Here is a 13,280-nt window from a genome sequence, read left to right as displayed (position 1 = left end):
TAACTCTTTTCTTAAAAATATGTTTTTATCTTATGAATCACTGTAAGGTACAAACGAACTTTTTCGTTTGTTTTTTCTGTAACAGCGACGTATAACACTTACGGTAATCTTCAGAGTCCGCTTTATTTATTTAACACTCATTTCGTCAGAACACTGATATAGGAACTGTCGCCGGCCGAAGTGGCCGCGCGGTTCTGGCGCTGCAGTCCGGAACCGCGAGACCGCTACGGTCGCAGGTTCGAATCCTGCCTCGGGCATGGATGTGTGTGATGTCCTTAGGTTAGTTAGGTTTAACTAGTTCTAAGTTCTAGGGGACTAATGACCTCAGCAGTTGAGTCCCGTAGTGCTCAGAGCCATTTGAACCATTTTTTAGGAACTGTCTAATGGTTTGGTTGAGAGCATCTTGACATGAAACCTGAGGTTTACTCAGTGCGATCAATGTACGTAGGTCAGCAGATCCGTTTTTAAGCGTAATATTTTGAATAACGCACTATGTCACACGTTGACTAAGTCTCCAGCAGAACCGTCGCTGACAGCATTTGACATCGGCGTCAACCCGTCCCGACTACGCGTAGGATTGCAGTGCTCACGCTGATCCTTGTCGCAGTTCTAAGCTTTTTGGTATCTAATAATAGCAATAGCCGGAACGTTGTAATAAATAGAGAAATTTTACTAAGCGATCTGTACGGTTTTATTGACAGAATAAAATGACTCGAAACTTTTGGAATGCAGTTGCGCATAGGAATGTTGAGAGCACGGCAAGTCGAAAGTAAAGAGCACCCATGTTTTGAACAGACTAACGGACGACGGTCTACTCTCTTTACTGATGCATACAGAGCACTTTGACCACTTTATATGAGGATTATAAATCGTCGCCTCTGGTTAGCACAAAGAAAAGATGATTATTGGAATGGCATCGGGGCGCTGGACAATATTGTTACTAAACAACCGAGCAATGTAGAACATTGAACAGTTGTTCAAAGAGCTCAGCTCCTATTCCATCTGCCTCATTGACAAGAAGCACTTGCCGGAATGAATTTTCACTCTGCATTGAAGTGTTCGCTAATATGAAACTTCCTGGCAGATTAAGATAGTGTGCCGCACGGTTATTCGAACCTGGGACCTTTGTCTTTCGCGTGCAAGTGCTTCACCAGTTGAGCTGTTGAAGCACGACTCATGACCCGTACTCACTGCTTTACGTCCGTCAGTATCTCGTTTCCTACACTCCAAACTTCACAGAAGTTCTCCTGGAAAACATACCCCAGGCTGTGGCTAAGCCAAGCCACCATTATATCCTTTCTTCCGGGACGGCTAAAAATGGTTCAAATGGCTCTGAGCACTATGGGACTTAACATCTGAGGTCATCAGTCCCCTAGAATTTAGAACTACTTAAACCTAACTCACCTAAGGACATCACACACATCCATGCCCGAGGCAGGATTCGAACCTGCTACCGTAGCAGTCGCGCGGTTCCGGACTGAAGCGCCTAGAACCGCTCGGCCACCGCGCCCGGCCCGGGACGGCTACGTCCACAAGGTACGCAGTAGGACTGTTGATATTTTTAAAAATATGGGGAGTCCGATATATCAATATTTTAAAAAACATTTTACCGGCTCTCGATTTTTCGAAAAGTATTCATATACTGACCGAAAAAATATCGACGTATCAGCCTATGAGAATATCTGCTGCACATTGCAAATATACTGACAGCTTTGGAGCTGTATATTTAAGTATTGATTTATTATTAGATATTTTGTACATCAACAAGCTAGCAGCCTTTCTATCCCCCTTAGATCAAGAATTGAAAGGAAAACGACGCAGGTTCACGCTTGGCGATAACCACATTGACCACTTTGCTACCAGCTGTAAGTGCATGTAAGCGACACAATAAAAGCTATCTAATGGGTCCGTCGTGCGATTTCGTTTCTACCAATGCCAGCGACCTAGCAGTTGTAATGTGAAAACTGCATGGTGAAGCTAAACGTTGCAGTAAATGTTGATAGCACTGAGTGCCGATTACGTCAGCATTTCTCCTCACACGTCTCGGCCCACCGCAAAGACCAATCTTGCCATTTAGATTTGTGTTCATAGTTTTCAGCAACTGTTTTTGACGAATGGTGATGTGAAGAAATAGCACACTAGTTGTGTTAAAGATTGGATGTAGTGAAAGCTCAGACAATAGTAAGATTCCTTCACACAGTGAAAGTAAGGTACTACCATTTCAATAGAACAAATATTTACCGAAAATTGTGAAAAAAATAATATAAAATAAAAATATCGGCGCTCGATATTGCCATTTCTAAATCGATATATTTCCGATGCATTCGACATTTTTTGGAAACATATCGATGTATCGTTCTCGATATTTTATCAACGGCCCTAGTACGCAGGAGAACTTCTGTGATGTTTGGAACGTGGCAGATGAGGTACTGGCGGAAGTGAAAGCTGTGAGGATAGGCTGTGAGTCGCGCTTGGATAGCTTCGACGGCAAAACATTTGCCCAGCAAAAGGCAAAGGTGCCAGGTTAGAGTCCAGGTCCGGAACACAGTTCTAGTCTGCCAGGTAGTTTCAAGGAACTCTTGGCGTGGTGGTTGACCTCGTAGTGGAGACCGGCCTAGTTACTACAGGAAAACGAAAAAACCCAGTTTTCATTCATGTAAATTATATGTATGTCTGGTGTCCGTTGGTTCGTACTGTTACTGATTAACTGTCACAATTTATTTTCGTTTGCCGAATACGCTACTACATGGAGCACTTATTTTCTGACAGAGTAATTATATTATCATGTATAATACAAACTCAGCGACGGAAATGAAATTAACGTAAGCGCATGCTGCAGGGATTTACGCTGTGACCGCCGATAGCCACAATGCGTTTGAACATAAATAACTTATCACATGCTGAACTACGCCGTTGTTTACCAGCATTCATTGTATCATGTAAACTTTACTGAATCCTAAGATCAAAACAGCACGTATTTCGCTAGCCGTCCATGTAAACAAATTCAGTGTGTTGGAAGAAATTTTAAGTAAATTACTAGCGAAAAACATCCCATACCCCATCTCATTCATTCGCTCTTCAAAGCTCTAATTTGTAAACAGCTGTCTGAGACTACAGTTTGATTTATTTATTTCCTTACTACATTTCACTTTTTTGACGTTCGTACTGTTATAAGTAATTCTAAATTTGTCTGTTTGGAATTTTAACTTGCTTTCTAGTTAATGACGGTTACTATATTCACCTAATGTTGCACTACTTCGATTGCCAACTTGGTCATATGATCTACACTTACATCTGTATTATTATCTCCAATACACAGTTTACTACTCGGCAGAGGATGTGAGGCACCACTTTGAAACACTCGATCTCTACCATTAGACTGGAATAGTCTGTAGTAAAAATGCAAGCTCCGAGTCTCTTATTTTATCGCGCGTACGCATGTGGAAGACCACTCCTCGCTGAACAGTGTCAGTAGCCACTTTTCACACTATTCAGGAAAGTTCTCTTAATAATTTTATTATTAATTTTGTTCTTTTTTTATTTCTTTTGATGAGAAACAGCGGCGTCATATGCAAACAATCTAACAGAGATTATCAGATATTTTCTTAATCATTTACGTAGATTAAGAACAGTAAATCGCCTATCACCATTCCTTGTGGAACGCCAGACGTAAATTATGTTTCCCTGGATGTATTCCTGTTAATTCCTACGAACTGTGATCTTTCTGACAGGCAATGACGAACCTAGTCACAAAACCAAGACTATTGAAGCAAATTTCCGGCTTGCAGCCAGTCATCGTTTAATTCACCGCGCCTGCAGTCATCTTCAGGTGAGCCACTCACAACTGGGACTATATTCCACTGACATAAAATTTGATTAGAAGCAGCTTGTAAGAAACGGTGTCGTAATCTCTTGAAAACCTAGGAACGTGTAATGAATTTGAGATCACTTAACGATGACACTGATTACTTCGTACGAATAGAGTGTCATTTGTGCTTCATAGGAACGAAATTTTCTGAATCCGTGTTGTTTATTTTTCAAGAGATCTTTTCGCCGAGATGTCTTTGTAGGACCCCACACTCCTGTAGGGGTACTGGTGTTTTGATTGACGGTGCTACTAAATATTACTCTCTGTAGCTTGGCGAACACTGTGCTGATGCAATACAACTGCAGCCGAAATCAGTCGTTTGTTTTGTGGGAAGACACCTGTAATTAAATCTGTTTCCGACGTCCCCACGTGGTGTGTAAATCGATATGACGGGATACGTGGATGCCTCTCAAACGTCACCAAGATCAAGCTGTATTCTGTAAGGCCCTTTGATTCTATCCGATTTTAAAAGATGTATCTTCATAGTCGCAGTCCAAGAAACAGAATATCCCCTCAGAGAAAACCGACGTTCCAGTGCGGTGAGTCATGGCATATGCGCGCAAGGCTGTTGAGAATCCTTGAGAGTAACGGCCCCACAAAAAAAAAAAGAACGAAAAGAGGAAGAAGTAACCAGCAGCGAATAACAGGCCATTGCCAGTGCGGTTGGAGGGCAAAACATCAGAGAGAGCACAGCTGGAGCAACGCTTTGCGGTGTCTGGACCATGAGAGCAGCGCATCACCGCGGGTTTCGTTTCTAGCCGAGGGGCTCCTCTACTGGTCGCGGACTACGTTGTAGGGCAAACAGATCCTGGGAATTTCGAGGTCAGCATTGTATTTTGCGAAAGAACGTTTGTGTGAGACCTTTTGAAGTCCCTGATAGCTGTACATCGTGCAAACTATGTGTAATGTGTATCTCAGCGTCAATCGTTTTTGTGTGGACTAATTTGTTTTTCGTCTGAGACACAGTTGTCTAACTAATTACTGATAAATAAAACCGTATTGACTTAATCTGAAGATTGGAAACAGTGGTGATCTCTTGACAATGTGGCTGAAATTATGATCTGTTTTAATACTTCGAATTTTTTTGTGCAAATGAACTAGCAAATATTGAAGAAAATCGGATGATTCTTTTCCGTGTGTTTCTTTGGTTTTATTATTTGAAATCTCTTATACAATATTGGCATGAAATCAACAAAGTAGTGTGACAGTGACGGTATCACTGCTTAATAAAACTGCGAAAAATTGTGTTTATAACTCCAACATTGAAATTAGCGTTATTTCGAAAACCTGAAGTAAACGGCGCTTATCTCAATAGATGTTGTGCAGATAAAAATAGAACGACTTGCTTATTATCTATTTCTCTGGTTATCGGACGACGCATTGATACTTTGGTACACAGATTTCTAATGTGTAAAACTTTCTCCTACGTGACATCCGCACGATTAAGTGAGTGAGTGGAAGGAATGGCTTGTTACAGCTGAAATGGTGCTATAGAATGTTCAAATTCTTATGGAGAGATGAAATAACAGGGAAACTGTTAAAGAAGAAGTGAAAAAATATTGATGGCAACTTTAAATACGCGTAAGTGCTGCTTAATGCGGTAGAGACATTTAACTCAAAACTGGTTGTCTCATCTGTAATGCAGTGGGACAGCGCTTACGTAAGAAACTGTAATCGAATCCAGAATGTGAGGTTCTCAAGTCTCGCTCCAGTTTTTCTGATATGAAAAGTTATTCATTTTGTAAATGCGTGTTTGCTAATAAATTCGATCGACATGACTAAGAATTATTTTCAATAAATTTTTGGCTGTAGAAACTAAATGCAAAACTGCAGGTTTTGACTGAGGCTGTCCGAGATTCAGCTAACAATTTCGAAGAATATTAGGATGATTGATTGTGCACTGTCGGATGTTCAACCTACCTCTTGATTCTGTGTCATGTATAAAATGGGTAAAATGTAATCAACGGTTCGGCTGAACAGCCGAATCAGTCAGCCGAGAAAGCCCGAGAGAAAACAATATTGGAATAATTCCTTTTTCTACTATTCTCGGTGTTGACGACACAGTCCATCCTCTTTTGAGGTGTCTCTAAAATCAATGGCGTCGGTCAAAATCTCAGAATAAATACTTAGCCAAAGAAAGTGATGAAACTGGTTCAATACACTAATCAAAAGCATTTGGATATTTGTTTGAGGACATTAATATGTGGTATGTCTAGCATTCGCCTTTATGACGGCTACGATCTTGCAGGGGGCGCTTTCAACGAGATGGGTGAATATTTGTGCTAACATTCTTACTCAAGAGCCGAAATCAGAGAACGTAGTTATGCTGGATACTGAGATCTGGAGCGAACTCGACATTCTAACTTACCCTAAAGGCGTTCCACTGGATTCAGATCAGGATTCTGGGCAGATCAGTCAATTTCAGCAATGTTATTGTGCATAAACTATTACCTCGTAGAAGCTGCTTTATGATAGGGTGTATTGTCGCGCTTTTTCTCAAGGGCAGTAAAGGGCCACACTCCAACCACGAAAAACACCCCATACCGTAACACCACCTCCTCTTAACTTCAATGTTGGCACTATGATGACAGGTAAAATTCTCCAGGCATTCGCGAAACCCAAACCGTTCCGCCGGATTGCAAGAGGGTATAGCGCGATTCATCACTCCAGCTCACTGGTTCCCAGTCATCAGATGTGCAGTGGCGTCGTTCTTTACACCGCCTCAGGTGTCGCTTAAGCACTGACTACGGAAACGTGTGGCTTATGAGGGGCTGCTCGGCCGTTGAATCCCATTCTTTTTAATTCTCTATGCATACTCATTATGCTAACTGGACTACTGATAGCGCTTTGGAACCCACTATCGATGCTCGGCGGTGCCTGCCCTTTAGAACATGAAGTCTGCCTGGTCTTGATTTAGCTGTGGTTGTTCCTTAGCGTTTCCAAATCTACATTTACATTTACATCTACATCTACATCTACAAGGATACTCTTCAAATCACATTTAAGTACCTGGCAGAGGGTTCATCGAACTACCTTCACAATTCTCTATTATTCCAATCTCGTATATCGCGCGGAAAGAACGAACACCTATATCTTTCCGTACGAGCTCGGATTTCCCTTATTATATCGTGGTGATCGTTCCTCCCTATGTAGGTCTGTGTCAACAAAATATTTTCGCATTCGGAGGAGAAAGTTGGTGATTGGAATTTCGTGAGAAGATTCCGTCGCAACGAAAAACGCCTCTCTTGTAATGATTTCCAGCCCAAATCCTGTATCATTGCTGTGACACTCTCTCCCATATTTCGCGATAATACAAAACGTGCTGCCTTTCTTTGAGCTTTTTAGATGTACTCCGTCAGTCCTATATGGTAAGGATCCCACACCGCGCAGCAGTGTTCTAAAACAGGACGGAGAAGCGTTGTGTAGGCAGTCTTCTTAGTAGGTCTGTTACATTTTCCAAGTGTCCTACCAATAAAACGCAGTCTTTGGTTAGCCTTCCCCACGACATTTTCTATGTGTTCCTTCCAGTTTAAGTTGTTCGCAATTGTAATACCTAGGTATTCAGTTGAATTTACGACTTTTAGATTAGACTGATTTATCGTGTAACCGAAGTTCAATGAGTTCCTTTTAGCACTCATGTGGATTACCTCACACTTATCGTTGTTTAGGGTCAACTTTCACTTTTAGCACCATTCAGGTACCTATTCTAAATCGTTTTGCAGTTTGTTTTGATCTTCTGATGACTTTATGAGTCGATAAACGACAGCGTCATCTACAAACAACCGAAGACGGCTGCTCAGATTGTCTCCCAAATCGTTTATATAGATAATATCTACATCTACATCTACGGGATTACTCTGCTATTCACCATAAAACGCGGTGGTCTAGCGGTTCTAGGCGCTCAGTCCGGAACCGCGCGACTGCTACGGTCGCAGGTTCGAATCCTGCCTCGGGCATGGATGTGTGTGATGTCCTTAGGTTAGTTAGGTTTAAGTAGTTCTAAGTTCTAGGGGACTGATGACCACACATGTTAAGTCCCATAGTGCTCAGAGCCACCATAAAATGCCTGTCAGACGTTTCAATGAACCACCTTCCAGCTGTCTCTCTATCGTTCCACTCTCGATCGGTGCGCGAGACAAACGAACACTTAAATTTTTCTGTACGAGCCCTGATTTCTCTTATTTTATCGTGATGATCATTTCTCCCTATGTAGGTGTGTGCTAACAGAATGTTTTCGCAATCGGAGGAGAAAACTGATGATTGAAATTTCATTAGAAGATACCGTCGCAACGAAAAACGCCTTTGTTTTAATGATTGCCACTCCAATTCACGTATCATGTCTGTGGCACTATCTCCCCTATTTCGCCATAATACAAAACGAGCTGCCCTTTTTTGTACTTTTTCGATGTCATCCGCCAGTCCCACCTGATGCGGGTCCCACACCGCACAGCAATGCTCCAGAATAGGGTGGCTGGTTCAAATGGCTCTGAGCACTATGGGACTTAACATCTATGGTCATCAGTCCCCTAGAACTTAGAACTACTTAAACCTAACTAACCTAAGGACAGCACACAACACCCAGCCATCACGAGGCAGAGAAAATCCCTGACCCCGCCGGGAATCGAACCCGGGAACCCGGGCGTGGGAAGCGAGAACGCTACCGCACGACCACGAGATGCGGGCAGAATAGGGTGGACAAGCGTGGTGTAAGCAGTCTCTTTAGTTGACCTGTTGCACTTTCTAAGTGTTTTGCCAATGAATGGCAGTCTTTGGTTGGCTCTACCCACAATATTATCTATGTGATCGTTCCAATTTAGGTTATTTGTAACTGTAATCCCTAAGTATTTAGTTGAATTTACAGCCTTCAGATTTGTGTGACTTATCGCGTAATCGAAATTTAGCTGATTTCTTTTAGTAGTCATGTGAATAACTTCACACTTTTCCTTATTCAGGGCCAATTGTTTCTTTTCTCACCATACAGATATCTTATCTAAATCATATTGCATGTCGTTTTGATCATCTGATGACTTTACAAGACCGTAAATGACAGCATCATCTACAAACAATCTAAGACGGCCACTCAGATTATCGTTAATATAGATCAGGAAAAATAGAGGGCCTATAACACTTCCTTGGGGAACGCCGGATATTACTTCTGTTTTACTCGATGACTTTCCGTCTATTACTACGTACTGTGACCTTTCTGACATGAAATCACGAATCCAGTCGCACAACTGAGGCGATATTCCGTAGACACGCAGTTTGGTTAGAAGACGCTTGTGATGAACGGTGTCGAAAGCCTTCTGGAAATCTAAAAATATGGAATCAATTTGATATCCACTGTCGATAGCACTTATTACTTCATGAGTATAAAAAGCTAGTTGTGTTTCACAAGTCGATATTTTCTGAATCCGTGCTGACTATATGTCAATAAATCGTTTCCTTCGAGGTACTTCATAATGTTCCAATACAGTATATGTTCTAGGATACAGATAAGGAACAACAAAGGGCCTATAACACTACCTTGGGGAACGCCAGAAATCACTTCTGTTTTACTCGATTACTTTTCGTCAATTACTACGAACTGTGACCTCTTTGACAGGAAATCACAAATCCAGACAGATAACTGAGACGATATTCCATAAAGATGCAATTACACTACGAGCCGCTTGTGTGATACAGTGTCGAAAGCCTTCCAGAAATCCAGAAATACGGAATCGATCTGAAATCGCTTGTCAATAGCACTCAACACTTCATGTGAATTAAGAGCTAGTTGTGTTTCACAGGAACGATGTTTTCTAAACCCATGTTGACTGTGTGTCAATAGACCGTTTTCTTCGGGGTAATTCATTATGTTCGAACACAAGATATGTTCTAAAATCCTGCTGCATAGCCCCCGCCTCGTTTTGTACTAACGGGTCCGCCTCTTGTGACAGCATTACGTAGGGTTGTCCGTACGCTGTTGATCAGATTGTGTCAAGCAGAGAATGTTGCATGTCTTTCTAAACAGCAAATCCAGAAACAGAAACTTCGAAGATCATTGATTTGGTTGGAATTGTATGATGCATTAATTGATTTTCCATTATCTAATGGAGAAGATGTGTAGACGGTGCCTCTGCGGGAGTTTACAGTTGACAGCGAATCTACTCTGCCGACGTGAACACATTACGACACTATGAACTAAGCGGGTGGAAGGAGGGAGGCACCTTACATCCGTAATTTCGTAGATAATATGTTGCACATCGGTTCCCATATGGATTTGAATATCAAAAATATGAAAACTAGGTTTTACATGGGGTATACAAGGTGATTATAATTGAAGTTAAACCTTCAAACCGGTGTAGAAATAACACCACCGGTCAGAATGACGTCAAATTGCAACGGAATGTTATCGGAAAAGGAGGAAAACGTATATCAGAAGAAAAATAAATAGTTTCAAAATGTAGCAATAGATGGCGCTGTAAGCATCATAATTTAATAGTGGTCGACTGCAAATGACAAATGAATCACATAACAATGCCTAAGGTGTACGTTTGACGTTAAACAAACTTTTACTACTCAGTGTGCATGGGTCTAAAGGTATGATACTGTTAGTTACGTAAGCCCCTCCACCACGATAAGGCAATATCACATCGGATGGGAAAAATCAATTTTTAGCTGTCCTGAGGCCAAAAACTTTATGAAAAGGATCAATAAAAGCCAAATCGGATTCTTAATATCCGTGTGACTGGCGCAAAACATGTTCAATATGCTATCTACCGTTTTCTGCAACAAGTTGAAATCGAGAAACAGCATGTTCCACAAATTATTGAGGTGTTTCCGGGGTCACGTGCAGATCGTGTTGCGCAATGCGTGCCTTCAATGCAGCTAAGTTTGCAGTCGGAACACTGAACACAACATCTTTCAGATAGCCACACAGCCAGACGTCACACGGATTAAGATCAGGTGATCGGGGCAGCCAGGCTGTAGGGAAATGGCGGCTGACAATTCTAGCATTTCCGAAATGGCGCTCCAGCAGCTGCTTAACTGGATTTGCAATGTGCGGAGGTGCGCGATCTTACGTAAAAACGATCCCATCCACACATTCACGCTGTTGGGGAGCTGCAAAGACGTGGTTACGCGAAAGATCCTCGTAGTGCTTACCAGTGACGGTAAAAGTAACAGGATCGGAAGCATCTCTCTCTTCGAAAAAATATGGCACTATGATAAATGATGCCGTAAACCTGCACCACAAAGTGACCTTTTCAGGATGAAGTGGTACTGGTTGATTTGCGTGTGGATTTTCCGCTGCCCACATTCAACAATCCTGTGTATTGACATATCCTGTCGGATGGAAGTGGGCTTCGTTTGTCCACAAAAATCTTCCACGGCCAATCGTTGTCCACTTCCATGCGAGCAGAAAATTCTAAAGCGAAGGTCTCTCTTGCTGGTAGGTCAACAGGAAGCAACTAGTGCACATGGGTAATTTTGAGTGGATAGCAAAGAAGGATGTTTCGTAGGATTTTACGCACCGTGCTCATGGGTATGTCCAATGTTCGGGCAATTCTCCGTGCACTACACGTTTGTACACCACCACTCGTCTCCTCCTGTACTGCTGTGGCCAATGCTTCCAGTGACGTCGAATCAGTTCGTTTCCTCCCTCTACCAGGTTGCACAACAAAAGCACCCGTCTTTTCGAATTTCCGAATCATTTTCTCCAGACTCACGGCAGTCATCGGACCAACGCCTTTTTTCAAACCCTTCAGTGTCCGGAACTTCTGCAGAGCGACGTGTGCACAGTCATCATTCTTGTAACACAGCTTTACAAGCAGAGCGCGATACTGCATTGAGACAGTCATGACGAACGCCGCAGACGCGAGAGGAGGAAAAGCCCTGTATCCGGCGTGTTTATACCAACTTCAGTGGGTCGTGCGCATGACAGGTGTTTTCATTTATGTATTCTGACGCATACAGCGCCATCTACTCATCAATTTTCACACTACTTTTTTTTCTTCTGCCATACGTTTTCCCCCTTCTCCGATAATATTCCGTTGAAATTTGACGTCATTCTGACCAGTCGTGTTATTTCTGCAACGTTTTGAAACTTTAACTTTAATTATAATCATCCTGTACATTAACTTATGATTATCGCAAAGAGAAATAAATTTGTTTTATTTGTTTGTAAGGCAGATGTTTGCAGACCTAGTACCACTGAAATGCCCGCGCCACACTACCGCAGCACGATGCTACAGGAACCAAAACAAAACAGCGCAGGTCGGAGTATTTGCACTCAAAAACCGGTCAAAATTATTTTGTGCTTTTCTCACAACATTTTCACCTAAACTACGTTATTTGACCTTAACTATATGTTTATTTACAAAATATACAAACTTGACATTCAAACCACTACAATATATCTTTATGCAGTGTCAACATCCACTTAATCATCTTTCCCTTCCTCTATAGTTTCGTCGCTATCGTTTTCATCTAGTTGCCTCCTGAGGAAATTGGACACTTTTCTTATCGTGCATTGGTCTACTACGACTTGAATAAGGGGTTTGAACATAGTGACAATCCGTGTAGTACATCTGTATTACAATCCGCATTTGAAAATTTACGAGTGAAATTTATTCTGTATTGCAGTATACGGTTGTTGTGCGGCTCAGCAGCTTTCTCTGACAAATGACCTATAATTAGAACTGCTTTAGATTTGACTTCGGCACCATGCATTAAAACTTTGTGAAGAGTTAGTGACATAGGATACCAGCCATACAAATCTGTGTACATTTTTACAGCTTCATTAGCAAAGACACGAAATTTCTCAGTATCGTTGTTTTTACTATTCGAAATAACTTCCAGGATTACATTGAATCGTTTAATTAAATCCGCATTGAGACCAGTGATTCGGGAAGAGCATTCTGGGTCGGCAAGAAATATTCGGGATGTGTCGCCGCTATTTGTATTCGCACATCCATGAAGTCACTTTCGAAAGATCTCAAAGCACGACTTGATCAGCTGGACATTTAAAAATTTATGCTGGTTTTTCTTTTATGAACGAAAACGTCTTATAATTTTCCATTAAATTGCTTCAAAGTATCATACAAAGCTCTTCTGGTAAACATCTTGACTGTTCCCAAAAAATCTGCAACAGAATAAACAAAAAATTGCTGTGCTGAAGTAGTTTAACTAATTTAAGATTTCGCTTTGAATGAATGAATAAAAAACAAAATGGCGGATGAGGGTGGACATCGTTATTGTGTTAAACAATTGTCATCATTTCATGCCTGTAAAACAAATATAGCTCAACAAGATGTGACAGGTAACTAAAAATATTTAAATCTCGAGATATTAAGGTAACAAAAATAGCCACAGAAATACTGTTTATAAACAGTATTTTTTTATAAACGTACAATTTAAACATTAAAGCAATAAA

The 13,280-nt window shown here is 41.5% G+C and overlaps 1 protein-coding gene across 2 annotated transcripts in view; it reads left to right on the top strand.

Annotated features, from left to right (window-relative positions):
- The window catches only part of LOC126412527 (elongation factor-like GTPase 1), a 593,784-nt gene that overhangs the window by 401,518 nt on the left and 178,986 nt on the right, over positions 1-13,280 (top strand). The gene's annotated exons all lie outside the window — the stretch shown is intronic.

This window comes from Schistocerca serialis, chromosome 7 (assembly GCF_023864345.2).
Source record: "Schistocerca serialis cubense isolate TAMUIC-IGC-003099 chromosome 7, iqSchSeri2.2, whole genome shotgun sequence".
Lineage (NCBI taxonomy): Eukaryota > Metazoa > Arthropoda > Insecta > Orthoptera > Acrididae > Schistocerca > Schistocerca serialis.
Note: the sequence above shows the minus strand (reverse complement) of the source record. Positions and strands in the feature narration are given on the sequence as shown.